At 39.1% G+C, this 17,694-nt stretch overlaps 1 pseudogene; it reads right to left on the bottom strand.

Annotated features, from left to right (window-relative positions):
- Positions 1-5,148: 5,148 nt before the first annotated feature.
- LOC100343915 (pre-rRNA-processing protein TSR2 homolog pseudogene) lies at positions 5,149-5,958 on the bottom strand (annotated as a pseudogene).
- Between the last annotated feature and the right edge of the window lie 11,736 nt (positions 5,959-17,694).

Below are 17,694 nucleotides of genomic sequence, written 5' to 3'. Positions count from 1 at the left end.
GGCTTTATTGAAGAATTTTATAATTATGTCATTGGCATAACTAACAAAAAAGAACAAGTGGATTGATCTGTGGATTGGGGGAAAGAAGTGAAGGAGGAGAATCAGGATGGGTAGAAAAACGAAAGGGGTAATTAGGGGAAGTATGAAGAAGCAGGCTGCATTTTAACTGGATTGTTGGTAAATCTCCCTAAAGAGGTGAAATGCAATGAAAGTCAGAAAAGAAAGTAACAGAGATAGCTATGAGCATATTTCAGAACGGGTGGGATAGTTATACAAGAGATTTTTTTCTTACCTCCTCAATAACAATACCTCTAGCCTGTTATGCCGCACCTTAAACCTTAGGGTTCCAATAATTTCTCTGATTTTAACCACTTCCCAAGTTCTTTGCAACTGAGACTAAATAAGGTATCTAATTGATCCTCTTTCACATGAATATTCATTAACTCAACATTTAATACAGAATTGTTGGTTTTTATTTCCTTACAGGTGTGTGTTTATTAAATGAGGCTTTTATCACTATTCTCTCTGCCTGTTTTCTCTTGTAGACTTGGGCCGCTGTTGTGGCTTCCACACGACCACAAGGCACACAACCCCATGAGTTCAGCAGTCCCTTTCTCAGAACAAGAACACATTTGAATGACAAAGTCCCATCTCCACCAATACAGGGCAGATCACCAATCTGGCACAAATTTTAGATCTTTGAGTTATTTTGTTCCCTGTAGTAGCAATTGTTTATTTAAAATTGTACATATTTAAGGGTGCTATGTGGTGTTTCATTCCATGTATGCATGTGTAACATTCATTCAGTAAGCATTTAACATTCATCGTTTATTTATAGTGAAAACATAAAAATCACAACTTCTAGGTTTTCTATAGAGAAATATACAAGAAATTTACCTTATCTACCTTCATGGTACTTTGCACTAGAACCCCATAACTCCTTACTGCTATCTAGCTATAACCTAATGCCTGTCAATCAGTGTTTCCAAATCTCACCCTTCCTGCTTCCCTATCCAGCTTCTGATAACCACAATTATATTGTTAACTTCAGTAAAATCACCTCTTTTTTAGACTCCATATACTAATTCGATCATATGATATTTGTCTCAGTGTTTGGCTTCTTTTCTCTTAGCATAATGCCCTCCAGTTCTGTCCATGTTGTTGCAAATTACACAAAATCATCTCTTTTTTAAAGATTTATTATTTGTTTATTGAAAGGCAGAATTGAAAGAGAGAGAGAGGGAAAGAGAGAGAGAGAGATTTTCCATCCACTGGTTCATTCTGCAAATGGCCACAACTACTGGGGCCATGCTGGATCAAAGCTAGGAGTCCAGAGCTTCTTCTGAGTCTCCCACATGGGTGACAGGAGTCCAAGCACTTGAACATTTTCCACTGCTTTCCCAGACACTTAAGAGAGAGCTTGATTTGAAGGGAGCACCAGAGTCTTGAATCAGTGCCCATATAAAATGACAGCATCACAACCAGAAGCTTAACCCACTATATCACAATGCCAATCCCAAGATTTCATCCTTTTTAATGGGTGAGTAATATCCCATTACTTCATTTTCTTTATTCATCTTTCTGATTCTATTACTTGGCTATTTTGTATGGTGCTGCAATAAAAATAAGAGTGCAGATGCCTCAAGGATATGGTCCTGTAGCTTTCCTTTTTTTTTTTTTTTTTTTTGGTGTCCTGGTCTGGTCTAGTTTTAGTATCAATGTAATGCTGACTTAATAGAATGAATTTGAGGGAATGCCCTCCTCTTCTATTTTTTAAATCATATAAAAAATGTTGGTGTTTATGAAACACTTGCAGAATTCATCAGTGAAATATCTGGTCCTGGAATTTTGTGGAAGATTGTCTGTTATAGACTGAATCTTCTTACTTGTTACTGATCTGTTTAGGTGTTCTGCTTCCTCATGACTCAATCTGGATAAAGTGTATGTGTCCAAGAATTTGTCCTTTTCTTCTAGGTTATATAGTCTGTTGCCACAGGTTGTCCAGTGTAATCTCTAACAATCCTTTGTGTTTCTGTGGTGATAATGGTGATATGTCCATTTTTTTTTTATTGAAGAACTTCACACATTTAATCCTCAGAGTATGTGCCCATACTGTTATCATCCCTGTTTTACAAATGAGGAAACCAAGGATCAGAGCACTCATTTGTCCAACGAATGGCAGAGCTGGGACTTTTTAAATGAACAAATTGCCTTTTCTTATCACCAAGTAGCATAAGACAATATAAACAATAAAAACAACACCATACTCCTTCTACCCCAAGTTAGCACTGTTAACGCTCATCTTTCTAGGCCTGCACACATACATATTTTTCAGTTAGTTAAATTTAACAAATGGAGGTATTTAACAGTTAAAGAACACTTCTGTGCCAGGAGTAGTCTGAATGCTTTGCATATACTAACTCATTTCATCCTAACAGCGCTCAGTGCTCTCCTTCCAAGTCAATACATTCCCATATAGAGCTGGGATTTCCCAGCCCAACTGCATTAACCACCCACCGGCACCCCCTGAGCCACAGTGCTGGGGCTGGAGTGTAGGGAGCAGATGTACTATGAAAAGATGAGAGAAGAGTGAGGCCTAAGTGTGCGAATGACTTGAGGAATAAATTGAAGAAAGAACGCCCACTTAGCATTTCAAGGGCCCCACCTAAGATCTGTAACACCCCTTCCACTAGCTCTTAGAGCCAGCAGCCCTGTCCACAGCAAGCAGACAAGTCTGGCTTAGAATCTCCTCCACACTACATGACTGGATGACACTGGGCAAATCGCTCCTGCCACTTGAGCTGCAGCATCTTCATCTGAGACAGGGAAATGGCGATCTCTAAATTAGGAGGGTGGGGTGGGGTGGGTTAAAGGCCAAGGGGAGCCAAGGAGGGCCTTCTGTCAACACTGATGCTCCACATGTGTCTCTGGCCACAGAAACAGGCCTCAGTGGCGGCGGAGAACAGCGTCATCTGCAGCTTCCTGCACTACATGGAGAAGGGTGGGAAAGGATGGCACAAGGCATGGTTCGTGGTCCCTGAGAATGAACCCTTGGTGCTGTACATCTATGGAGCCCCTCAGGTATGCATCCTGTCCCTTCCAGTCCTTGGCCACAAGTGATAAGGTTCACTTCAACTGAGGAAACCAGAACCGCCAACCATACGAGGCAAAGACTGACTGGAGACAAGGGGTGATCGTGGGCCAAGGATGGAGAGAAATGGGGGTGAGTTCGGGCGAGGGAGTGGCTTTTGAGAGGAAACAAGAGTTAGTTCTGGTTCAGGGGAGGCAAGAGCATGCAGAAAGGGGACAAAGGCCTGGAACCACTGTTTGGTATGCTCGAGACTAGGCCCAGCTGATTCTGGGTGTGGGAGGAGACAGGGATTTATTTGCACTGGCCTGCCTTCTAACCCCAGTTCAGACACCTTCCTGTTGGTAATGGAGGAGCCATGGAAGGTTCTTGAGCAGGGGAAGGAAAACAGGGAGGCAGATGCAAAACCAGAGAGAAGCTGGGGCCGAAGGGAAGGACCAGCCCCGCGGTGACGCCAGCTCCATTCCTCTTATCCAGGATGTGAAAGCCCAGCGCAGCCTGTCCCTCATTGGCTTTGAGGTGGGGCCTCCCGAGGCAGGGGAGAGGCCTGACCGAAGGCACGTCTTTAAAATCAACCAGAGCCACCTGAGCTGGTACTTCAGCCCTGAGACAGAGGAGCTACAGTGGCGCTGGATGGCCGTGCTCGGCCGGGCTGGCCATGGGGACACGTTCTGCCCAGGGCCCACACTGTCTGAGGACAGGGAAGCAGAGGAGGCACCAGTGGCGGCGTCAGGAGCCACTCCTGAACCCCTGGAAGCCCCCCATCCCTGAGATAAGACCTAGAGGGTTCGGGGGTGCCCCACACTCTAGCTGCCCATATCCGATTGGGGAGCTCCAGCCCCCTCCCTCCCAGCTCAGTCAATACTTGAACTCCCATCACGGGCACTTTCAATCCCGAATGCTGGGTTTTGGGTTTTTTTTAATTCATCTTTTCACAAATTGTGGGCTTTTAAAAAGATATTCCTACAGTGATGTTCATTTTTTTTTAATCCCTGTCCCCAGGGAGGGTGGGAGCTGTTGCCAGACCTCGCCTGAATCGGGCCATTGAGTCTCCCATCTCCAACACCTTACACATCCTGCCTGCACTTAATCCCCCCACCTCCAAAGCACCAGGGGGCAGGAGACCTGGATTCCAGTGCCAGCTCTGCCACCGACCCAGCCCTGCCTCCTCAGCCAGTATTTCCACACATCCAACTCCACGTGATGTGGTGACTAGACCCCCTTTCACCTCTCCCATGGCTTCAGCTTCCTGGCCTCAAGGCTACCCAGTATTTTATCGTCCAGACCCATGGTGGGGCCACCGGGCAGGACAGGGGAACGGGGGTGGGGGGAGGACAATGGATACTCTTTGTTTTGTTTTTTAAAGAAAAATACAGTTTATTTCAGGCTTACAGTAACTTCCAGAGCACTGCTCTGCTGCATTCATCTGTCTGTCGGTCTGTCGAAAGTACCAGGCTACTAGGGTGGGCCCAGAAACCACTCCCTTGTGGACTCTGAGGTTCGGCTCCCAGAAGGCTGCTTCCAAGGTTACTCACAGGTCAAGCCACGGATTAAACAATAAGCTAGCATTTATTAAGGTCTTAGGCCTCATCCCTGGACTTAAATGGGATGGAATAGAGTCAGGACAGAGGTTAGAGGAGGCAGAAAACAAAGCCCCAGTCTCCCAAGCTTACCACCTAGCCAAGCTCTTGGAATTCCCAGGGTGGGAGGCCAGGTACACAAAAGGAGCATTCCTGGGAGGTTCCAGGTTCTGGGCAGAGATTCAGAGCTGCTGTGGGTAGGGTGGGGAAGGCGAGAGGAGCACACCACAGCTACTTGTTCCCACGTTCAACTTCCTTCCATTTGCATGTTCACCACACCACTCCTGACCCAGCCAGGCCCCTAGTGCCAAGTACCTGTTCTCCTTCTGGGCCTCTCCCTTCACAAATCCACCTGCCTGCTGGCAAGCTCAAGCTCCTCCTCCAGCCACACGATACTCACTCATGTCCTCTTCATAATGCCGTCACCCAAGAGGCACTCTGCTGGGAAACAGGCCTCAAGACTCACATGGTAACTTAAAGCCTGAGAGGCTGTAGTAGACTGGGTCCTACCACCCCCAGGACCAAAGACTCTAGGGGCTTTCCTTAACGTGGAGGAAACTGGACAGGGGAGTGAAGGAGAGGGTGGGAAAAGGGTAGCCAGTCCAGTGGTCTACAACCCTCCACAAACCCCCCTACAAGTAAGTCTCAAAACACCTAGCAAACCAAGGGCCCAAACCACTTTCAGCCCTACTCATTTCTTTCTCCGGACAATGGTCCAGCCATCTTCCACTATATCCTCTTCCTTAATAGTCTGGGAGTTGGGATCAGAGGGCTCAGGCTGGGGGCAGACCCCATCTGTAGCAGCTCCATCATTCATAGCCGTGACCTCCATCTCTTCCCCACTGTCCGCATCCACCTCATCCTCATCATTTTCTTTGGCTGTCATAACAAGCTGTGGCTGTGACCTTGCACTTTTTTTGAGTGATGTGAGAGGCCATCTCCCTTAAAGCAGCCCCATCACCCCTCTGGAAGTGGCCGAACATGGTCTGCAGCTGCTGGCTCACCTGGGGCAGACTCCCATCCTCCACAACCGTATCAAACTCGTTGGTCATCAGCTCCCCGAGGAAGTCTTCTACCTCCTCTTGCTCCAAGTCAGCTTAGAACCTACCCATGAATTTTTATCACCGACTGCAGTGTTTCATAGTTTGCCTTTGAGAAATATCTGTTCTGCTGGGTTTTAAGGGAAGCTATCCATAGAAAGCATTGCGGTTGAAGTAATCTTCCACTGCCCCCTCTAGCCACTCGGCCTTCTCCTGGCTGTGCACACCCCCGAAGCCATTCTCCACCACGATCTGCGAACACAGGCCCGAGCCCACCACATCAGCCCATGAGCCATTTTTATCATTAATTATTTGTATTTAAATTGGGTTTCTTTTTTCATGGTTAGTCCACATAAGATTTATAAATTTTGCTTTTCTTTTTTCTTGTGTGTTTTTTTTCTTTGCTTGTATGTTTTAGTATTTTTAGTGTCTTTATTTTGTGTTATGAATTTTATGATTTTTTTCCATCCAACCAATCTTGAATTTGATTCTTTCTTATTTTTCTAGTTTCTTGAGGTGTAATAACAAGTTGTTTGATGCAGGCACTGAGTGCTGTGAACTTTGCAAGTCCTTCATTTGTTGTATCCTATAGGTTTTGGAATAATATGTTTCTATTTTCATTTGTTTCAAGAGTTTTGAAAACTTCCCTGATTTCTTCCTTGATTCACTGATTGTTCAGGAGTAAGTTCCTTAATTTCCACGTATTTGTTAGTTTATATTTTCTTGCTGCTGATTTATAGTTTCAGGATATTATGATCAAAAGGTACTTGATATCACCTTTATTATTTCAAATCTGTTGAGAATTGTTATGTGCATTCTTTATGGTCTGAGAAGCTGCATGGTATAATTCTAATTCTTTTGAATTTGCTGAGACTTGCCTTATGGCCTAGTATGTGGTCAATCCTAGAGAAGGTTCCATGTACTGCTGAGAAGAATGTAAAATCTTTACCTGTAGGATTGAAAGTTCTGTAGATATCTGTTAGATCCATTTGGGCTATAGTGTCATTTAAATCTACTGTATCCTTGTTGATCTTCTGTCCTGTTGATCTGTCTATTTCTGAGAGTGGAGTATTGAAGTCCCCCAGTACTATTGTATTGGGGTCTAAGTCTCCCTTTAAGTCCCTTAACAAATCTTTTAGATAAACCGGTGCCCTGTAGTTAGGTGCATATACATTGATATTTGTTATATCTTCCTGTTGAATTTATCCCTTAATCATTATATAGTGTCCCTCTTTGTCTCTCTTAACAGTTTTTGTGGTAAAGTTTATGTTGTCCGATATTAAGATGGCTACGCCCACTCTTTTTTCATTTCTGTTGGCATGGTATATCTTTTTTGTGCATTCTTAAATATGTTCCATGTGCTGTTGAGAAGAATGTGTACTCTGCAGCTTTTGGATGGAAAATTCTATAGATATCTGTTAGTTCCAATTGATCTAGTATTCAACTTAACTCCACTGTATCTTAGTTGATTTTCTATCTAGAAGAGCTATCCATTTCTGAAAATAAAATGATGAAGTCTTCTACTGTTACTGCAGTGAGGTCTGTCTCTCAAATTCTTTTAATGTTTGCTTCAATCATTTGAGCGACTCAAAATTAAGTGTACATGTATTAATAAGAATTGTTTCCTCTTGCAGGATTGAATCCTTTATCATTATAATGATTTTTATGGTCTATTTTTACTGTTTTAGCTTGAAATTCAGATCCAATATAAAAAACATGGTATATAAATCATTTCTTTCTTTACTATAAAGACTAAAATAAAATTACAATTACTATACTAAGTTGTTGTCAAGATACAGGAAATATGGAAAGAAATCAAATGGAACATCAAAACTTCAAAACATGGGGCCTGCTGTAGCAAGTTAAGTTGCCACCTGTGATCCCAGCATCTTATATGGGCATTGGTTCAAGTACTAGCTACCTCACTTCCAATCAAACTTCCTCCTAATGTGCCTCCAAAAGCAGCAGAAGATGGTTCAAGTACTTGAAACCCTGCTATTCATGTGGCAGATCTGGATGGAGGAGTTCCTGTGCCTAGCTTTACCCTGGCCCAACCCCATCTGTTGCAGCCATTTGGGCAGCGAACCAGGAGATAAGAGAGCTCTCTCTTTTAATGTAGGGAGGAGTGAAGCACAAACATAAAATTATTTGTTAGGATTTCTTATTAATTTATTTTTTGTTTATCTTTTCTCCTATTTTTATAATCAACATTAAATTGCTATTATTTCAATATTTCTGTTATAGTAAAAAGAAGTTTGTTGTGAGCTTCAAGATAAACACAAAGCAAAATCTATACATAAATTTACCCAAAACAATAAGCACATAATAAAAGTGTACTACTAGAGAAAATTACATAGGCACAAGTAAAAATGGGATTTGGGGACAAAGAAAAAAAAGGAATTACAATAAAATATACAAAATAAGAATCCAAATTACACTAGTAAGACCTTACCTATCAATAATTACCTTAAATATCAGTGGATATATTTTCCGATAAAAGACATAGAGTGACTGAACAGATTGTGAAAAAAGACCAAACTATATACTTCTTTTTTAATTTTTTATTTATATAGTAAATATAAATTTCCAAAGTACAGCTTATGAATTACAATGGCTTCCCCCCCCATAATTTCCCTCCCAGTCGCACCCCTCCCATCTCCCGCTCCCTCTCCTATTCCATTCACATGAAGATTCATTTTCTATTCTCTTTAAATACAGAAGATCGATTTACTATATATTAAGTAAATATTTCATCAGTTTGCACCCACACAGAAACACAAAATGTAAAATAATGTTTCAGTACTAGTTATAGCATTACTTCACATTGGACAATACATTAAGGACAAATCCCACATGAGAAGTAAGTACACAGTGACTCCTGTTGTTGACTTAACAATTTGACACTCTTGTTTATGGCGTCAGTAATCTCCCTAGGCTCTAGTCATGAGTTGCAAAGGCTATGGAAGCCTTTTGAGTTCGCCGACTTCGATCTTATTTAGACAAGGTCATAGTCAAAGTGGAAGTTCTCTCCTCCCTTCAGAGAAAGGTACCTCCTTCTTTGATGGCCCCGTTCTTTCCGCTGGGATCTCACTCACAGAGATCTTTCATAGATCTTTCATTTAGGTCTTCCTTTTTTTTTTTTTTTTTTTTTCCAGAGTGTCTTGACTTTCCATGCCTAAAATACTCTCATGGGCTCTTTAGCCATATCCGAATGCCTTAAGGGCTGATTCTGAGGCCAGAGTGCTATTTAGGACATCTGCCATTCTATGAGTCTGCTGTGTATCCTGCTTCCCATGATGGATGGTTCTCTCCCTTTTTGATTCTATCAGTTAGTATTAGCAGCCACTAGCCTTGTTTGTGTGATCCCTTTGACTCTTAGACCTATCAGTGTGATCAATTGTGAACTGAAATTGATCACTTGGACTCAAACTATATACTTCTTATAAGAAATTAGTTTCATCTTTCAGGGTACATTTATACTGAATGTCAAAAGATAGAAATACATTTTCCATGCAAAAAGAGATAAGTAATAATCATACTTATATCAGATAAAGTAGATTTCAAATCAAAAGTAATAAGCAGATCTTTGAGTTCTTAAAATTATTTTTATTTTTGTATTAAGGCACAAGTGCATCCATCAAATGCACATTTTGATGAGCTTCACCAAACTATAAATCCAATCAAATGTGTAACAATCAAAACATAAAATATTTCTACATCTCTATAAAGTCTGCAACCCTTTTTTTATTTGTCCTACAGAACATTTTTCTGGTTATCTATTCTCACAGATTGTTTGGCTTTCTAGAATTTGATGAAAATAGAATGTTACAGTATGCATTTATTTATGTCTGACTTCTTTCATTCCCTATATATTTTTGAAATCCCTTTTTATTGCAAAGTTGTATTTCATTATCAATATACTACAGTGGATTCATTTCCCTGTTGATGGTAGTTTATTTGGTAGCTTCTTTCTTTATTTTTTTCTGCCATCACTTTCCCTCATATAAAAACATCAAATGTACAAGGTATTTCAATAAATTTAACTCTTTTTGGATAAATACCTAATAGCCAACATTGCTAGATAATAAAGTAGGTTTAGCTAAATATGAGCCACAGTAGATTTCCACACTGATTTTTTTTACACTGCACCATAATTGAAGGCAGTCTAGTAGCTATTATACCTGCTCCATCACTTGTCATTTTTAGTCTTCAAAATTTCAACCACTCTAGTAAGTCTGTGATAATATCATCTGTGGTTTTCATTTGTGTTTCTTTAATGATGATATGGTGTTGAAAATCTATGCAGATACCTTTCGTATATACAGGTCTCCTGTATCCACAGATAGAATTCCAAGTAGATAAATGTACTCCTTCCTTCAGCCCTCCTCGTTCCTTCCTTTCTTTTTGTTCCTTTAATTTTCACAGTAATATATCTTCACTTTCTTTATAATCACAAGCTTGTTGCACAACGAAACCATAATGTTCAACAAGTGAAAACGAGAAAAACCACTGTTCCACAAGATATAGACAAGGGCTATAAACAATGATCAAATCGTAAGATGTCAGTATCATTCATAAACTTTTTTGTGTTCTATATTAACTATGATAGCCAGTCCCCAAACCACAACTATGGTATGTTTTTTTCTGATATGTAGGAGTTCTTCCTTCGTTCTACATGACTGCAACTTCATCTCTATGATAGTCTTCCCTCATATCATTTAAAATTTTTCTAAAATATTTCCCACCACTTTTTTCCTCCTTGTTTTAATTGATTAGAACATATTGTTCCATTAAGAATGAGACCACTGTACTTCCCTTCTTTTTGGTTGCTTATTTAGAAATATATTCAATCAACTTTTAATCATATATTCAGTGGAATAGGTTGTAGACGCTGACAAAAATATAAAACTTTTTTGTAGAAAATAAAATAGAAAAACAATTCAAGGTTAAGAACCATGTCTAAGAACCTAAGGTTCAATTAATCCCCATGGTGGCCTGGCTTTTCAGGAAGATCAACTAAAAATTGATGTTCTCTCCCTCTCCCCTTCCTCCCTCATTCAGAGTTAATTTTAAAATTTCTCTGAATTTCAAAATAATCAATCACATTTTCAGTCTCTCAATGACACCGCATCATACCCAGCACTAGCAGGAAATTTGGAGCTGGATGAGGTTTTTACCAGGCAAAATAGGAAAGCTGTTGGTATGGAAACTGATTACAGAAGAATGGATCTCTGAGGTATTAAAAATGAGAAAATGCTCAATTGTGATGATCTAGAAGCAAAAAACTTGTAGAATCTCCTATAACATAATAGTTGTTAGTGATAACTATAGCAACTGTCACAGTCAGAGGAAACTGGGTATATGTAGCCATTTTTATATCCATAGCAAAGCTACATCAATAATTCCCCCACACATTTCTGTAGCAATTGCTTTATGTGCTTTCAGGAAACAAACAAACAAACAAAAAACCAGCAGGATTATAAAAGAAATTCTGAAGTTTAATTAACACATGCTCTCTTTGGATATTTCAATATAACCTAAAATCTGCAGAGACCATATCACCCATAATTTGCCTTCTTGTTCCTACAAAAATTTATACTCAAAAAAAGCATGTTTCACTTCATTTTGTCAGAAGAAACTTTCTCATTTTATAGGTCTTTATTCTATTCCTCCAAATCAATCATTAACTTTTACAAGTAACTTGTGTACTCTATACACATATTCCCAGGGAGCTTCAAATATAAATCCCACAACTATCATGATACTAAATAACACCTTGCCTTTCTCTTCATTAATCTATAATTATATCTTGTATAAAGTTTGAGCCATGTTAAATTTATTGCTAGAGTTCCTAAGCCAAAAGTTGGCTATTTCCCTCTTCATTATTCAATTCCAACCCTCAGCTGATTTAAAGGCAATTTATTTTGAAAATAATCAGCATCAGATTTCTGATTTTCAGTGTTAAGTACACACACATTCATGCCCCTAACCACCTCCCTATCATTTCACATTCCTCAGTTCCAACATATTTTAATATGGTTCTTATTTTATTTCTGTGTGCCTATATTTAAAAAGACTTCTGTACCATATACAGTTTTAAAATCTGTGATTCATAGTTGTTATTTGCATCTTTCTGGAGTACAATATATCAACTTTACTCACGGACCCCTGCATCCCAAGGAATTTCAGTGTCATTTCTCCAGAACCCCAGAGGGTGATTTCTTATAAGTCCTGAAAGTTTTCGCCTTTGCTGTTACCCTCCACGTGGGTCATAACAAAATGTAATCCTTTGACCCCTGATCCCAATACTGCTTCCTCTCACAATATCAATTCAACCATATATCCACTAGATGCTATAGCTTTCTCTTCCAAATCTGTTTGTGAGATGAAAATATCCATGAGTATTACATCTACTTGATAGAAAATCAGCATTCAGCTCCACTAAAGATGCAAAGTCTGCATTGATTTTCTCACAAGAGTTACAAGATATTAACCCAAGCCATCTCCGATAGGCAGAAAGTCAAGAATTACCAAGTCTTCTTATGTTTCTTTTGTGTTTTTCACTTCTAGAAGAAATGTTCCTTTCTAAGAATCTAAATATGGAATTGATAATCTGAGCCTTCATTTCCCAAAATGGATGAATTCACACTACAAAAATCTGAATCATGAGAAAATGGAAATATCTCCTCCATGCAACAATGACTATTAGTTGACAAATTTTCTCTTGACTGCTACAGTCAACTGCCCAGACAGAAAATTATCTATTTTTTCATTTTTTTAAACTTATAGAAGGTGAACAAATTTCATGTATTTCAGATTTCAGATTTAGGAGCATGGTGATACTTCCCACCCTACCTTCCCTCTGCCCATACCCCTTCTCCCTCCGCCTTCCTTTCTTATTTTTTCTTTTAATTTTGACAATGACATACTTTCAGTTTATTTTATAATCTGAAGTTTAACACTCCACTAAAGGCATGCAAGTATAGGCTTGTGTTTCAGAGGGACTTCTTGTTATGTAAGATAGCCGGATGAAATATAGAGCTCAACTGAATTTCAGATCAGTGAATTATTTATTCAGTGAAGGTATGTCTCATTTGTGACATACTCATATTAAAATATTATACTCTATTTACTTAAAGTTAAAGTTTAACTGAGAGTCTTGTTCTGTTTGCTAAAGTTGATAATCTTTTTTAAAAAAATTATAAAGTATATGAATTTCATATATACAGATTTAGGAGCATAGTAATACTTCCTACACCACCCTCCCTCCCACCCATGCAACCATACTTATTCCTCCTCCCTCTCCTATTCTCATTCTTAAATTTTACAAAGACTTATTTTCAGCTTACTTTATGCTCATAAAGTTAACCCTACGCTAAGAGTTCAACAAATAATATGAACAAAATACTGTTCATCAACAGCAAAAACTAGTAATTTTACATAAATATGTAAGTAAATAAAAATTTAAAGTACATTAGTATATAGAGAGCCAAATTATTTAATACATAAGCCAAACTTAGTGTAAGCACAATATACTTTGAAGGAACAAAATTAAACTATTGCTGCATTTACCGCTGGCTAACCATCCCAGTCACTTTTGTATAATTCGGACATTTTATTCTGAAAAATACATTAAAAGGATCTGATCTCATTAGTGATTCCTCGTGTTTACCCACAGTCCTTATTAGGGGACAACCACAACCAGGCCAACTCCTAGCCTGAAACCACAAGCTCTTGTTACTTGTATTTCATCTCAGGCTGTCATGGTAAAGCATTTACATCGCATTAACAAACCAGTTTACAAAGCATCATGCTGGGAGTAACACTAACTACTTCATAACGAGCACACGCAGACCACTGCTTTATAATCTGACCCAAATAAAATATTTCAGTATATAATGTAGTAAGCTGAGCTTTTATTTTTGCTTCATTTTAATTGACACATAACAACTGTAAATGTTTATGGGATATGATGTGAAGTTTCGATACACGTATATATCACAAAACAATTATTAAGTCAGAATAATTGCTTTTAAAAATATCTATTTTAAGGAAAATGGCAAATTGCAAACATGGAATTATATGTCTTTTTATATAGAAGTTGATTATATTACAGCCTTTTCATAGCCTGTCAAATACCTATGAGAATAACATATTAGTCTCTTTAGCTGTGTGACCCTATGATATTAAATTAAAGGAAAATGATCAATGACTAATTATTCCAGAAAATTTAAGTGAGAAAGAAATAGATATATTCATATACACAGTTTTTAAAAAGACGGGAAGCACAAGCAATAAAATTACAGCAGTAAATTTTTCCAGTTAGTGTAAGTTATAATTTACTTTAATTTATTCCTTCACATTTTTTGTAGTTTACAAAGTTAATACAATAAAATATTACTTATACAATCAAGAAATAAATGTTATGAAAAATTTTGTTTTCTACCTTAAATCTAATAAAAATCATATTAATGCAACTGATGTTCTCATTTTATTAGTCTCGTTATTAACATCCTCTCTGCTACTTCTTTACTTTATGTTCATTTCAGGAAAATTATATCAATTGATAAACAGAAAAATCTGTTTAAGCAATTATAGCACTTTAAATGTTGCTGTTCAGTTTGTGAGATCTGATGCAATAAAGTAAAAAAAAACAACTAAGTGACTTACTAAAATCACAGAAATGTATGATCTCGCAGGCCTGGGGGCAGGAAGACCTAAATCAAGGAATTAGCAGTTTCTTTCTAAGGCCTGCAAAGGAGAAACTGTTCCAGGCTTTTCTCACAGCTTCAGTAGGTCAAGGGTTTCTTGGCTTTGGACTGTTTTACTTTTTGCCTTCATGCTGTCTTCCCTCTATAAGTTTGTTTTGTTTATAAGTTACCTCTCTTTATAAGGACATAGTCATATTGAATTAGGATCTTCCCTAATGACTTCATCTTAGCTAAAGCATCCAAAAGACATTTTATCCCAATAAGTTTACAATCACAGATACTGAAGGTTAGGACTGCAACAACTTTTGGGGCAACACAATTTGGCCCATAATAGTGACACCTCCTTCCATGACTAGATGAATGTCTCATTTATCATGCTTAGAAGTTATATTACAAATAAAAACTTTGATATAAATTAAATAATTGTGTGATGTTTATGTAGTCTGCTAGTCAGCAACCTTTTTAATGATTAACGATTTTTAACATTGTACAGAGGCTCAACTTCTATGCATAAAACCCTCTCTCAGTGTCATTTTCTATGATAATCTTTTTTTTTTTTTTTTTTTGACAAGCAGAGTGGACAATGAGAGAGAGAGACAGAGAGAAAGGTCTTCCTTTGCCTTTGGTTCACCCTCCAATGGCCGCCGCGGCCGGCGTGCTGCAGCCGGTGCACCGCGCTGATCTGATGGCAGGAGCCAGGTACTTATCCTGGTCTCCCATTGGGTGCAGGGCCCAAGCACTTGGGCCATCCTCCACTGCACTCCCTGGCCACAGCAGAGAGCTGGCCTGGAAGAGGGGCAACCGGGACAGAATCCGGTGCCCTGACCGGGACTAGAAACCGGTGTGCCGGATTCGCAAGGCGGAGGATTAGCCTAGTGAGCCGCGGCGCCGGCTATGATAATCTTTCTCCACGTAGTACCACTCGCCAGAGATCCTGTGATGATTTCATTTCTGACACAATTATTCTCTTTTTGCTTAGATCAACAAAACTACTGTTTCACACCAAAAAAGAGAACACTCCATTTTCCTATTACAGTTTTGAGCTATAATATATTTGTTGGTGTTAGGAGTTGCTATTTTTTTCTCCATCTGTTTGCAAATGTCATATTGCCCTTTTCCCAGAGTTATCTAAATAGAGTGTGTTGGCTGATGTCAGCAAAAATCCTATAACAACTCAGTTACAGAAACAGTGTGCTTTCAAATTGTGGGTGAGCCGAGCATTACGTGGAAGACACTCTGGGGAGAAACAGTTGGATTATTTGTAGCTGAATGATCTTCTCAATCAATCACAACAGCCTGCTGAAAACTGGCAAAACACTGCTGCTAGAAAAGCTAATTGCTGGTTTTATTTCACCATATAACTTTCAAAATTTTTGCTACTTGGAACCCTTATACAATGGTGATCAGACTATGAAATGATGCGGCCACTATGAAGAAAACATATGGTCCAGCAATCACTCCTCTGCTTATGTATCCAAAAGAACAGAAACCAGAATGTCACGGAGGTATCTGCATTCTCATGCTCACTGAGGAACTATTAATAGCAGTCAATACATGGAAACCACCAAAATGTCCACCGACAAATGAATGAATAAGAAAGTGTGGTCAATGTATCTAATGGGATACATTTAATACTTTTTAAAAAAAGAAATATTGACATGTGCAACAACATGGATAAACCTGGAGGCCATTGTGTTACGTGACATGATTCATGCACAAAAGCACAAATACTGTGTGATTCCACTGAAAAAGGAATCTAGAATAGACACATAGAACAGCTACTAGAACGTTGGGTGCAGGGAATGGCATGGGTGGGGAGAAGATGAGGAGATTCTATTCAATTAGTACAGAGTTTTTATCATGCAGAATGAGGACTTTGCAGAGCTCTGCTGTACAGCATCGTCTCTGCAGTTAGCAATACTTCATTGTGCACTAAAAGATTTGCTAAGAATATATGGCTCATATGAACTGTTTTTACCAAAATAAGTCATTTTTAAAATGCTTCTGGGAGTGAACAGTTACCAAGCCCCATCATAAAGGGGTACCCTGGTACTCCTTTCTGCCATCTGCCCCAAAGCGGACTTTCAGTTTTGTGGGCTCTCCTCAAATCATGGATATATCTGCAGTCTGAAACATCTTCTTTTTGTTGTTGCTGACTTGGAGGCCATTGATTCCACAAATTATAGGTAGACTGCACAGGGAAGAAAGAACTCATCATGGGCAAATTTCCCTCTAGTTCCACACGGGTTTTGTTTACAGATAAATCGGAGACATGCAACTGTTAGAGACAGTGGATACAGGCTATAGTTATCTTTTACCCTAGAAATAGTATATTCCATACATACATGGCAAACATGAAATTGAGTCTCCATTGTGCTTAAGAAAAAGGAGTTATTTGTTTACAATAGAATCCACAGGGCACACACACACACAAACACACATAATTAAATATTTTATTTATTTATTTGAGAGATAAAGTTGCAGAGAGAGAGAGAGAGAAGGAGAAAGTCCCCCATCTGCTGTTTCACTCCCAAAAGGCCACAACAGCTGGAGCTGAGCCAATTCAAAGCCAGGATCCAGGAGCTTCCTTTGGGTCTCCCACATGTATGCAGGGCCCGATGCACCTTGGCCATCCTCTACTGCTTTCCCAGGCCATTAGCAGAGAGCTGGATTCCAAGAGGAGCAGCCTGGACATGAACTGGTGCCCATATGGGATGCCAGCACTGCAGGCACAGGCTTAGCATACTATGGAACAATGCCAGCACCCACAGCATATGTATTTTACCAAAAATGAAAATCTAGCTGGCTCACATGATAGAATAAGGGAGTGACTGCAGATTTAATTCCAACAGTGCACTCACTCCTGTAGGGCACTGTTCCTGTGAATCAGCACATCCCTGAGTGGGCCAAGTCCTGGAGTGTCACATCAGTCCACTTCAAAGACCTGTGGATTTTGCAGGTACAGGGATATAAACTCCTGCTTGTTGATGACAGCAGGGAAGCTTGCTAGGAACACTGATTTTCTTAGGTAGTATTTTTTCTTTGCATTTTTTATTCTTCAAAGACATATCAAGGCCAATAAGAGGTTTTGTACAGCATAACATAAAGATTCAATGCAACAACTGATTTACTTCTGTTCAAAAGCAAAAAGTGTCCTTTAAAAATGTCTTCTTAAAGTGTCTTTTCAACATACTCAGAAATATTTATAATTTCCTAAAAGTTTTTTAGAAATGCTAAACAGAATTAATAGAACTTATTACCAACTTACTAAAACC

This window comes from Oryctolagus cuniculus, chromosome 4 (genome assembly GCF_051225735.1).
Source record: "Oryctolagus cuniculus isolate XC-2025 breed Fujian yellow rabbit chromosome 4, ASM5122573v1, whole genome shotgun sequence".
NCBI lineage: Eukaryota > Metazoa > Chordata > Mammalia > Lagomorpha > Leporidae > Oryctolagus > Oryctolagus cuniculus.
The sequence above is the reverse complement of the archived record's forward strand: the minus strand, read 5'-3'. Positions and strand labels throughout refer to the sequence as shown.